Below are 13,501 nucleotides of genomic sequence, written 5' to 3'. Positions count from 1 at the left end.
TAACCCCTGCCCCCCTGGTGGTTGAAAGCATTCTATGTCTACTATCAACTGGGTCTGGCACCCAGAAAGGTAGTCGCCCCAAAACTAACCCCCTGTTCTGGTTCAAATATTGCTACCAAAAACCGAACAAGTAGACAGAACTCCCCAAACAAAAACTAGCAAATTAGCATGACGTCATCACGTTGCCGCGCCACTATCTGTGCAACCCCCCTTCTCCAGGAGGGGGAAGGGGATGCTCCAGACCCTCGTGCCGGCGATCCACACCCCCAGTTCTGAGGTTGGATGTCAAAACATGCAAAAACACGGGAGGGAGGGAGGGGTGCCAGGAAGCCTCCAGGTCTCGCCCAGAAAATGGCATTTCATTACATTCAAATCTGGTTTTCTGGGGAAAGCCCCATTGGCTCCCAGAGCTAACTACCCAAAGACAACAGAAAATAGGGACTTTCCTGGGAGGCGGTTGGTCCTCGCTTCTCAACTCGAAGCCGAGACAACTGGCTGCAACCCCCAACACAATGCAACACAGCCCCTACGAGGTCCAGGAACACTGACAAGATAGCAAGTGGCCAGGACCCTGTTCGACCTCCAAAAACCCAAAGCCAAAGCAGCAAAACTTACGAACGTCGTGGGCACGAGGATAGACTGCAGGCTGGCTGGAATTGATAACCCTGCGGACGACCTGGGAGACCCGCGCCCGGGAACAGGGAAGGAAGGAAACCGGATCAACCCAAAGCATATCCCCTGCCACTGAAGCCGTGGCGCGCATATAACGGCAGAGAGCCGCAACCGGACACAACACATGATGCACCCCCCGGCCTAACTAACCAATCATCATCAACCCAAGGACCCCACCGAAAAGCAGCAGACTCATTCTTCGCCAGAAAAGAAAGACATGGCTGCAGATGAACAAACCGACCACCAGGACAAAAAGAGCAGAAACCCCTGCGCTGGAGAAGAGCATGAAGCTCCCCTGACCCAACCCCCAGAAGGCAATGCCAACAAGAAAAGAGCCTTAGAAAAACAATCCTGATCCGAAGGGGCCCCGACAAACGAGGAGGAGAAAAGAGAGCACCCTGTCCAACGACCAGGATGGCTCAGGCGGCGCATGAGCAGCCCGGAGGTGAAACAACACATGAGACAGCTTGTGGAACATAGCAGAAGAAGCAGCAATACCGAATAAAAGTTGCAGCGGCTGTGCCAGCTCTGCACGATGCAAGGCGACAGTATTTGGCATAAGATAACAGTCCTGTAACAACCATGAAAAGAAGGGCAAGACAATCCCACCAGAGACCGAAGCACACCTACGCAGTAATAGGAAAAACCGGAAGGACCGCTAGGAAACTTCAGACTGATGCCGAGACGAAGCATGCAGATGGGAGAACAATAAAGAAGCCACCTGTGCTCCATAAGTGATGATAGACCCCGAGTCAGAAACTCCAGACGTGAAGATTTGAGAAGAACGAACTAGTCTCGTACTGGGCTGGACCAATCTGCTGAAAGAGGCAAAGTCGCTGGAAGACCCCCGGGTTCGGACACTAGCAAGCAGCGCCTGAAACAAAGGCTAGACCGGCCACCAGGAAGCCAGAAGGACAACTCTCCCGCGGTAAGTCTCCAAGCAAGTCAGGACCTGGAGCAACAGCTGAACCGGGGAAAAGAGGTATAGGTAACCCCACCTCATCTAGTCCTGCCTGAAGGCGTCGACCCTGACAGTCTCGCAGTTAGGAAAAGGCGCCACGTACACCGGGAGACGCCTCGACCAAGCCGACGCGAAGAGATCCACTTCTAGAGGCCCGAACGTCCGGCAGAGCAAACTGAATGAGTCGGTGTCGCACGTCCATTCCGCGGAAAGAGGAATGAACCGGGACAGGCTGTCTGCCAGGTCATTGGACACACTCCCTCCCCCTGAACGTGACCTGCCAGGAAAGCCAAACCCCGGGAACTCAGCAGACGAGTCACCCGAAGCAATCAGCCCCAAAGAGCCAAGGATCGCATCGAACCCCCTCGGTTCAGGCAACGAACCACTGGGTAACAGTCCGAATGGAGCCGGATCGTCGATCTGCGAGTGACCCGAATCCTCCAGAGTGACATCTACACAGCCGTGAACTCCTGTACCATGCCGTGAGACTGATGGAAAGACGAACCCCACCGTTCCTGGCCGGCCTGGTGAGCACTAGTCACAAAGCCCCAGCCCAGAGACGATGCGTCTGTGAACACATCAAGCGAGGGCTCGGGTTGACGCCAAGGTACTGAACCCCGAAAAACCTGAAAAGGAAGCTGGTGACACAGCAACCGACGCAAAGCCCCTGGAGGCCGAACCCAGCAGTCGCAAGACAGACAAAAGGGACGTCCCCGAAGTAACCAGAACAGCTGATAACCATCATGGTAAATTTCAGGCTCCCGCACAAACCCCCGAGAAACTGCTGCATGACCTGGGAGCCCCCCAAAAACAGACGAAGGAAGGAACACAACCAAACCAGAGCTGCCAGAGGGAGAGACAAGGAAGCAGTCTTAGTGTCCCATACAAGACAACCTGAGAGGGAACTAGATGGGACTTCCACCAGTTTACCAGAAACCCGAACCCGGCAAGCTGGGAAAGAACCAATTCCCTGGTGAGCAGACATGCGGACTGGCTGGGCGCCCACACCAGCCAGTCGTCGAGGAAGGCCAGAACCCGAACACCTAACAGATGCAAGCGGGCCAGCATGACCTGAGTAAGGCGTGTGAAAATGTGAGAAGCCCGCCAGCTTACCAGAAACCCGAACCCGGCGAGCTGGGAAAGAACCAATTCCCTGGTGAGCAGACATGCGGACTGGCTGGGAGCCCACACCAGCCAGTCGTCGAGGAAGGACAGAACCAAGGGAAAGAACACCTAACAGATGCAAGCGGGCCAGCATGACCTGAGTAAGGCGTGTGAATATGTGAGAAGCCACATTCAAACCGAATGGAAGGCAACGAAAGCAGTAACTTTGACACCCTCACAACAAAACTGAGCCAGTCCCTGAACCTCGGAGGAATCGGGACGTGCCAATACACGTCCTTGAGGTTCAGGGACAACATCCAAGCGTTTAGCTCTAACAGAAGACGGACCTGGGATAGAGTAGTCATCTGAAAAGAGGAGGTCCAAGGATTCAGAGCCAAGCCATCCTCCAACCACCCCGTCTCTAAAAAAGCAGGAACGAAGGGGGCCCACTGGTCAGGCCCCGAAGCTCCGGCTGGAGTACCAGGCTTGAATGTCTCTGCCGCCATCCTGGAAGGGGACTCCCCGAGACCGCCCGAGTTTCAACACCAACTAGACCCTGCCCCGACTCCAAAACCCTCAGCCGTTTCGGAGCCGGAAGCAAGGGAGGGAGGAACCGAATGAACACTCGAAGGGGAAGGACAAGGAGGGGCGGACGGAATCAAAGTTGAAATGACTCTCACCCCAAAGTCTGGGTCCCTATAACCAAAACGGGGCAGTCTCAGGGTTTCCATGATAGCAACCAATGTATCCCATTGCAGCAACCTAAACCTAGCATGCAACGCCTCGGTTGCCCTCACCCGCATATCATGATCAGTAGCTTGGGTGAACTGGTGTACGCACAAAAAACAAATGTCGTACAACTCCGGGTCAAAAGAATCACCGAAACTACTGGTAGCATGGCGGAGGCACAACCGGTGATTGTCACCCTGAGAGAAGGGGACAGAGCAACTATCAACCTCGCATGAAGCGAGAGGGGATTCAGGGGTCGCATCCATCGGACCAAGGAGCCCCAGCGGGGTTTCCCAGGGTCCTTAACCTTGGTAACATGCTAAGGAAAGCCCAGGCAGGGTACAGCTAACAGGCACCCCAAAATTACCAAACAAACTGCTAAAAGCTGCACCCCTGGACGTGTACACTTGTAGAGGCCAAGCGGAGGACCACTAAGTAACAATAGGGTATGACCAACCAAGAGGCAAACCCTCCACCAGGCAGAGAAAAAAAAAAAAAAAAAAAAAAAAAAACCCGCAAGAGGACAACGTGTCTAGACGGAACAGAGCCATCCGCTATGAGAGATGATAAAAATTTGCGCTGTACCCTACGCCACAACTACTGACAAAAACTACCCCTACCCAGAGGCAAACGGGTAAACAAAAACTCCAGCTGACTCCAAGGGTGGTCTATCACCGAGTAGTAAGAGACACAGAGGAGGTAGACCCCAATATGACTTGTGGAAGGTGGCCCCCAAGCCCCAAGGGCAGTACATACAGGGCATCTAGAGAAGGAAACCCTAGACACATGCAGCCTGAGTATTTGAAGAAAAATATTCCTGGCTTGCACACTGACCATAGAGACAAGGCCACACCACAAGGCACTGAGACAAAATCTGGAGCCAGAGACATACGATCTTGCCAGCAACACATCAGCCAAGAACTGGCGGTGTGGGTTGCTGGCACGAGGGTCTGGGGTTTCCCCTTTCCCTTCGCAGGGAGGAAGTGGGGGGGGGGGGATGTGTGTGTGCAGACAGCGGTGTGGCAAAGTGATGACGTAATGCTAGATTTCATTTGGGGGAGTTCTGTCCACTCGTTCGGCTTTCAGTAGCAATGTTTTCACCATAATTGGGGTTTGTTTTGGGGCGCCTACCTTTCTAGGTGCCAGACCCGGTTGATGGCAGACATAGAATGCTTCCAACCACATAGGGGTTTCTATACGCCATAGCCCCTGCCTCTCTGAGGGGGCTAGGTTCTGGCTCATGGTCCCCAGTAGGCAAGAACTCCATGCACATTGACTGATGCCAGAAAGCAAATATATCCAAATCAGCCTGGATAGCTCCGGAAAACCGACGGCTTCCCCCAGAGAAAAAATCAGATTATACATAAAATCCCATTAAATGTTAGCTACACTGTACCTTATTATACCTTTAATATGCATGGCATACATTATGGAAAACACCTCGTAATGTGAAAACCATGAAAATAATTATTAAAAATACAGTACCGAATATAGGAGAAATAGTGTTATGTTCCAAACCTACAAAATCCAAATTTCAGCTCTAAAAAGCAACAGAAATTACAATTATTTAATACCACAATCATTTTCCAATAACAAATGGCATGTCTTGTATTTGCACCAATTATTCCTCAGAATACGACTAGTGACACCTTGGTTTACGAACTTTTCGAGTTATGAGCCCAATTTCTTCATAAAATCCAACTCAGGTTACGAACTTTGCCTCTGGAAACGAAGTTTGTTGATACGCATATGGGTGACCTAGCACGTAGTGGCATGGCGACAGCGCCTCAGTTTACTAATGCCTCCCACTTGGTGACAATCGCACTTGAATTCTTTGTAAAGAATTTCAGTATTATTCGGATTTTGGGGTTTTGAACATAAAAGTTATTATTATATATCTCGCCATGGATCCCACAAAAGCCAGAGGTAAGGTTCAATCCAAGAAAACACATGTGAGGATGACCATAGAGGAAACTCAAGAGATCATTCGTAAACATGAAAATGGTACACGGTTGTTGAACTAGCTAGGCAGAACAATAAATCTATGTCAACGATATGCACTGTAATTGCCAAGAAAAAGGACATTATGAGTGCTAAAGTGGCAAAAAACATATCAACAATCATGAAACAAAGAACACAAACACTTAAGGATGTTGAAAAGTAGTTGTTAATTTGGATACACGACAAGGAGCTAGGAGGTGATAGCGTTTCAGAGGCCATCATTTGTGAGACAGCAAGATAATTGCATGATGACCTTTCAAAGAAAACCCTAGGAAAGAGTGATGCAGATACGAAAGATTTTAAAGCAAGCAGGGGATGGTTTGAGAAATTTAGAAAAAGAAGTGGCATTCACTTCACTGAAGTTGATGTGTAAGTGAAGTGTTGCATACAACTTCATGGAAGTTGTATGCGCCGTTTCTGAGGGAGGCGGTGCCTGTTCTTAACTTCTCGCCTCGCGTGCTGACAGGCGGTGCTCATCCATTCTTTGGAATCGTCTTGGGCTCTGGCTCTTAGATTTTCATCCCTTTTTTGTCCTTTGCTGTTTGCAGAGTGTGCGGTGGTACATTTTTTGCAGACGGCTTTGTCTTGTTGACGGCCTAAGTTGGACTTGTAGGTTCAGGGGGGGGGGGGGGGGAGGCGTGGAGGTCGCGCCAGGTCTCGGGGTTCCTTCGGTCGCTGTAAGCCAATAGTGCCAGATTTGGAACTGGCCCTTCCTGCGAAGTCATTGGAGCAGTGATTGAGCATCAGTCGGGCTGTTGTAGGGGTCATCAGCCCTTTCACGGTTCACCCCGTTGACGAGGCGATAGGGGGGAGGCTCGCGTTGTATATTCTCGCCTGGTCCCACGATTCATGGGCAATTCGGGTAATTTTTCCTCCTGCCTGCGGTGGCGTTGGGTCTTTCCTTCTCCTTTGGGAAGATCGGGGCTTGCAGAGTGGGCCTCTTCCCCTGCGTTCTGTCAGGTCATCCTGTATTGGGTTTCCTGCCTGTTTTCAGTTCCAAAACGGGACTGGGCAGATCTGCGATTCATACTGGACTTGTCCCGTCTGATCCCCTGGGTCTTTGCCCCTCCTTTCTGATGACCACTCTGTCTTGGATCCAGCTGCTTTTGGCACTGGGTGCCTGGATGGTGTCTCTGGACCTCTGGGACGCGTATTAGCACATCCCAATTCATCTGGTGTTCAGGGACTGCCTTGGTTTTGTCGTGGGGCGACAGACTTACAGTTTTTGTTGCCTTTTTTCCAGTTTGGATTTGGCACCTCGCGTGTCCACAAGCCTTAACTGGGTTGTGGTGACCCGTTTGCGTCTGTTGGGGCTCGGGTTCTGGCTTACCTTGACGACTGGCTGGTGTGGGCTCCCAGCCAATCTGCATGTCTGCTCGCCAGGAATTTGGTTCCTTACCAGCTCGCCGGGTTTGGGTTCTTGGTGTACTGGAAAAAGTCCCATTTGGTTCCCTCTCAGGTTCGGACTGGGCAGGGTCTTGTGTGGGACTCTGACTGCTTCCTTGTCTCTCCCTCTGGCAGCTGCAGTCCCGCTTACGACTGTTTTTGAAGGGCACCCAGGTCACACATCAGTGGTTTGGGCAGAGGTGTGGGAGCCTGATCTTCGCCGTGCTGGTCTACCCGTCGGGTCAGATCTGGCTTCGGCGGTTGTTCTGGTTTCTTCGGGGGTGTTGAAGAGTGGCACAAGAGTCTGCCACTCTTGTGATCGCTGTGTTTGGATCCTAGGAGTCTTGTGTCAGCTGCTGCGTCGCCGGCTTCCTCTGAGGGTTTTTTCGGGTTTCTATGCCCTGACGCCTCCCCGAGCCCTCCCTCGATGTGTTCATGGATGTCTCGTCTCTCAGCTGGGGTTTTGTGACCAGTGCTCATCAGGCCGGCCAGAGTCAGTGTGGTCCCTCCTTCCATCGGGTTCACAGCACGCCGCAGAAGTACGCGGTGGTGTGGCATTCGCTTCAAAGAATTCGTGTTGCTCGTGGAGCAACGATCCGGCTCCATTCGGACTGCTCCCCAGGTGATTCATTGTCTGAACTGCGGGGGTTCAATGCGGTCCTTGGCTCTTTTAGGCTGGTCGCTTCAGGTGACTCGTTTGCTGAGTTCTTGGGGGATTGGCTCTCCTGGCAGTTCACGTTCAGGGGGTGTCAGATATCCTGGCGGATGGCCTGTCTCGGTTCATTCCCCTAACCATGGAATGGACGGTCGACACAGACTCGTTCAGTTGGCTCTGCCAGACGTACGAGCACCTAGAGGTGGACCTCTTCGCATCGATGTGGTCCTGGCTCGATGTGGCTCGGGTTGACGTCCCAGGTAAATATGTTATGATTCCATTTCAATGCTTCTGATTGCATTGATAAATTGAATTTTCATAGATTTTGATTTAATTATTTTGTGTGACAGTGTGTTGGAATTGAGTTGTGTTGTTTACCATACCATTCATTTCGTAAGTGTAAGAATAGATGCCACACCTGTGACAGGTAAAAACATTTTTTTTTTTTTTTGAGAAACAGCGCCATCTGTTGCACATAAGAGCAACATACGCTATACTAAATATGTTACGATTCCATTTCGATGTTTCTGATTGCATTGACAAATTGAATTTTCATAGATTTTGATTTATTTTTCATTTTGATTTAATAATTTTGTGACACTGCATTGGAACTGAGCCGTGTTTTTACCATACCATTCATTTCGTGAGTAGTTTATTTTTTTATTTTTTCACTGTTTTAATTTCATTTTTTTTTAACTTTTTCTTATATTTCATTGATGGGAACATCAGATCATTTGATGTTCCCAATTTTTTTATGGGAACATCAGATCATTTGGGAATGCATCGGACAATGGAGTGGGGAATGGTGGAGAGGACGAGGGGACAGGGGAGGGGGTAATGGTGGGAAAGTACGAGGGGTCGGGAATGAAGAATGGTTGGGAGGACGAGGGGACAGGGGAGTGAGGAATGGTTGGGAGGACGAGGGGACAGGGGAGTGAGGAATGGTTGGGAGAACCAGGGGACAGGGAAGTGAGGAATGGTTGGGAGGACGAGGGGACAGGGGAGTGAGGAATGGTTGGGAGAACCAGGGGACAGGGAAGTGAGGAATGGTTGGGAGGACGAGGGGACAGGGGAGTGAGGAATGGTTGGGAGGACGAGGGGACAGGGGAGTGAGGAATGGTTGGGAGGACGAGGGGACAGGGGAGTGAGGAATGGTTGGGAGGACGAGGGAACAGGGGAGTGAGGAATGGTTGGGAGGACGAGGGGACAGGGGAGTGAGGAATGGTTGGGAGGACGAGGGGACAGGGGAGTGAGGAATGGTTGGGAGGACGAGGGGACAGGGGAGTGAGGAATGGTTGGGAGGACAAGGGGACAGGGGAATGGTGGGGGAGGTTATCTTGAGATGATTTCGGGGCTTTTTTTTTTTAGTGTCCCCGCGGCCCGGTCCTCGACCAGGCCTCCACCCCCAGGAAGCAGCCCGTGACAGCTGACTAACACCCAGGTACCTATTTTACTGCTAGGTAACAGGGGCATAGGGTGAAAGAAACTCTGCCCAATGTTTCTCGCCGGCACCTGGGATCGAACCTAGGACCACAGGATCACAAGTCCAGCGTGCTGTCCGCTCGGCCGACCGGGGAGGACTGGGAAATGGGAAGGTTCCTCTAAGCTTAACCTCATTAACTCCCAATCCACACTCTTATATCTACACTTTAACACTGAAAGCCAGACACTGCCAAACTGTGGATCACATTAAACCTGTAAACCTCAAAAACTGAAACCACTGATAATACAATATTGCCTAGAAAGAGTGAAGATGTACAGGTTATCCAGTATAAGAAAAATGCAAGCAGGATCTACAATTAAAAGCTTTTTAATGCAAGCAGAATCTACAATTAAAAGCTATCTTTAAACTATCAAAACACAGATAAATGCAGATAATCATTACAAGGCAGCCAATATGAAGCTGAAGCGAAGTTTTTACACCTTTGCCATAAACAGTCACAAAAACAAACCTTAACGAAGCAGAAAGAACATTGTAATTCTTGGAACCGAAGGGCCTACGAAAAATCCTTAGCTTTGAGCTGCCATTGGAGTTTGAACTGTCCCCTAGGCCCTTGGGTGTCTGTTAAGAGTGAGTGGAGGTGATGAGGTTAGTCAGTTTATTGCTGGTTCACTGGCTCCTGAATCATTAACAAACTGTGAAGCTGAGGACACAAGCATAATAAGGTTTGCAGTGACCAGGTCAAATATTCATGCCATTAATAAGCCATTATGAATGCAGCCCTTTAAATATCTCTGATTAATGCTCAAATGGATTGAACTCTGTGACTTACATTACTGTTTATTTCACATGACTTGAAACTACTTAAATTAGTGCAATATATAGGCTTTAAGGAACAATATAAGAAATTTGGGTGAGGACTTGCTGACTTCAAGTGAAGTCTAAATCTACATAAACTATCCAAGATAGTGAGATGCCATTCTCCTCTTACTTATCACTTATAAGATTCACTCAATTTGACACGAGCAATAACCAAAGACAAATTTTCATCACAAATTCAATATACAGCACTGTTAGAAAAGTTATTATCTATATAAGGAACATACCCAGTACAAATGTAATTAAAACATCTAATTAAGTACTGTACCATAATTATATTAGCAAAGACTTTCAAATTACTTACTTTTTAACTTTATTCAGCTACTATTTTAAAGAGCTATGATTTACAGAAAGAGGCCATCACAATGAGAGGCCAAGAACAGTATTTAAGAAGTACAGTTCTTACAACAATGCTTTAACTACAACATTTACTATAATACTAGCAAAAGCCAAGGACCTATACCATGTATTAGAACCATCTGTACAAACCCATCTCCAATAGTCCACCACAACTATCAAGTTCTAGTAACTTCCCATTTAACACTAAACACATTCATTGCACAAGTAAGTAATTATCAAAAGAAGGCACCAAACCGGGAAGGCTATGTAGCACCATCAAATACGCAAAATAATCAGAGGGCGCTAAATATCACCAAGGATGCCAATACGAGAACAAAAACGCATAAGGCGAACGATATCAAAAGTATCCGAGTCACCAAGAATTCTATCGAGGGACAGGTGACCGCGAGGGGCGGTCGGAAAGCAAGACACACGCTCGTCCTGGAAGTCAGGACATTCAAGAAGGACATGCACGACCGTAAGAGGGACAATGCAACTAGGACAATAAGGAGCAGGGCGGCGCTCCATCAAGTGACCATGGGTTAAGCGAGTATGGCCAATACGCAACCTCGCTAGAGCTGTTTCCCACCGCCGGTTACGGTGGAAGGAGGACGGCCACGAGGAAACACAACATTTAAGAGTACGTAGCTTGTTACCAGTAACAGACAACCAAGAAGCCTGCCAACGGGTAAGGACTGAGGAATGGATAACCGGGTAAAAGTCGGAATACGGAATGCCTTTACGAGAGATGGGACAAGAGCGGACAGCTTCCTTAGCGGCAGCATCCGCACGCTCATTTAAAGACACGCCAATATGGCTGGGAACCCAACAAAACTCAACCGACTTAAATTTACTGTGAACGAGAAACAGCCAATGCTGGATCTCGACAACTACCGGATGAACTGGATTAAAGCACCCGAGAGCCATGAGGGCACTACGAGAGTCGACAACAACCACAAAGGAAGACTGACAACGAGAAAGCAGGAGACGAAGAGCATAGAGAATAGCATAAAGTTCCGCTGTAAAGATGCTAGTCTCCGGAGGCAAGCGACACATATAAGTGCGATCAGGAAAAACAACAGAGTAGCCAACACCGTCCGCTGACTTAGACCCATCGGTGAAGACAGAAACGGAGCGGGAGTGAGAAGAAAAGTGCTCGAGGAAAAGGCGTTTTAGAACTGTAGGAGGGGTAAAAGCTTTAGTGATACGAGTCAAGGATGTACAAAACCGCGGAAGAGGGACCCTCCACGGGGGCAAAGAAGGAACAACACGAGGAGAAACATCAGAAATACGAACGGAAAGAGAATCCTGCAGGCGAGATAACCGGACAGAAAGAGGGAGGTGGTGAAGAGGAACAGGAACCGCAGGAGGGGTAAAAGTTAAAGCACGACAGAGACGAGAGGAAGGATGTTGCAAGGACCGCGCAAGATAGCGAAGACAGTAGCGATCACGGCGGTCCTGGAGAGACAGGAAGCCAGTGTCAACATACAAGCTAAGGACGGGAGTCGAACGAAAGGCACCAGAACTGAGGCGCAACCCAGTATGGTGCAAAGCATCAAGACGGCGAAGAGTAGAAGGAGAAGCAGACGAGTAAGCAGGGCAACCATAATCGAGCTTAGACAGGACGAGAGAGGAATGTAAAGCAAGGAGAGTGCGCCTATCTGCCCCCCAAGAAGTATGGGACAAGACCCGAAGGAGGGTAAGGGACTTAGAGCACTCAACACGGAGGTAAGAGATATGGGGAGACCAAGACAAACGAGTGTCAAGGAATAACCCCAAAAGCTTCGCGGAATCTTTGTATTCAAGGGGATGACCATAAAGTGACAAAGAGGGACGAAGAACAACCCGTTTCCGCGTAAAAGTCATGGCACAAGTCTTAGAAGTAGAGAACTTGAAGCCATGACCTGTGGCCCAAGACGACACGGCATCAATCGCAAGTTGAAGCCGGCGTTGAAGGAGAGGCGAATCATCACCCTGACAACAAAGGGTAAGATCATCGACATAGAGAGCGGAGAAGACACCAGAAGGAAGAGAGGAAAGAAGACCATTGAGGGCAACCAGAAAAAGAGTAGTGCTCAGAACACTACCCTGGGGCACACCTTCGTATTGCTGAAAAGAGGGAGAGAGAGCGGTACCAAGGCGCACCCGAAAGGAACGACAAGAGAGGAAGCTGCGGAGAAAGAGAGGGAGATGACCACGAAGGCCAAAAGAATGAAGTTGAGATAGGATATGATAACGCCAAGTGGTGTCGTAAGCCTTTTCTAGGTCAAAAAGGACGGCAACAACGGAGGTCTTCGCAGCAAAAGCAGTACGTATATAGACCTCCAAGTTCACCAGGACATCTGTCGTGCTGCGGCACTTGCAGAAACCAAATTGAGAAGGGGAGAGGAGGTGATGGTGTTCCAGGAACCACATCAGACGAACGTTAACCATACGTTCAAAGAGTTTGCAGACACAACTTGTGAGAGCAATAGGGCGAAAGTCCTTAGGGGAAGTACCCAGAGACCCCGGTTTGCGAACAGGGAGGACAACGGCATCGAGCCAGTCCTCAGGGACTGACGACGACTCCCAGATCCGATTATACAGACTCAGTAAATACTGAGACGTGCTCGGAGGGAGATGGCGAAGCATCTCATAATGAATACCATCGGAGCCCGCCGCCGTAGAACCGCAGAGGGCCAGGGCAGAACGAAGTTCAGAGAGAGAGAAGGGATCATTATAGGGAAGCTGAAGACGAGTGCAGAAATCTAAAGGACGAGACTCAAGGACAGGTTTACGAAGAAGGAAAGATTGGGGAAGATGAAGACCAGAGCTAACAGAAGAAAAGTGGGAACCCAGTTCGGAAGCGACCTGCAAAGGGTCCGCCACAAGAGTATCATGGAGGTGAAGGACCGGTGAAACATCGGGAACGAACTTACCCGCTATCTTGCGGATACGCTTCCAGATCTGGGCCAGAGGGGTGTCGGACGTAATTGTCGAGACATAAGATGCCCAACATTCACGTTTAGCCGTACGGATGGCCCTACGGGCCACCGCACTCGCTTTCCGAAAGAAAAGAAAAGAATCGGTCGTCTGCCTACGGCGGTGCTTCTTCCAGGCTGCACGCTTACAGCGGACAGCCCGAGCACAGTCCGCATTCCACCAGGGAACGCACTTCCGTGGACCCCGAGAGGAAGAGCGAGGAATAGAGCGGAGGGCAGCGTCGAAGACAGTGTCATGAAAAAGGAGGAGAGCGCGAGAGAGGGGCAGAAGGGAGAGGTCAGAGAGAGTAGCACTGAGGGAAAATAGGGTCCAGTCCGCCTTAGCAAACTGCCACCTAGGGAAAGAGAGGGAA

General features: G+C 49.8%; 1 long non-coding RNA gene across 1 annotated transcript in view; it reads right to left on the bottom strand.

Moving 5' to 3' along the window:
• Positions 1–9,846, bottom strand: part of LOC138358829 (uncharacterized) — a 15,090-nt gene extending 5,244 nt beyond the window's left edge. Inside the window, exon 1 of the long non-coding RNA XR_011225577.1 lies at positions 9,461–9,846. This is a non-coding gene — a long non-coding RNA (uncharacterized lncRNA). The remainder of the gene's footprint in view (positions 1–9,460) is intronic.
• Between the last annotated feature and the right edge of the window lie 3,655 nt (positions 9,847–13,501).

The sequence above is a fragment of the Procambarus clarkii genome, chromosome 86 (assembly GCF_040958095.1).
Source record: "Procambarus clarkii isolate CNS0578487 chromosome 86, FALCON_Pclarkii_2.0, whole genome shotgun sequence".
NCBI lineage: Eukaryota > Metazoa > Arthropoda > Malacostraca > Decapoda > Cambaridae > Procambarus > Procambarus clarkii.
This window is presented reverse-complemented; position numbering and strand designations above follow the sequence as displayed.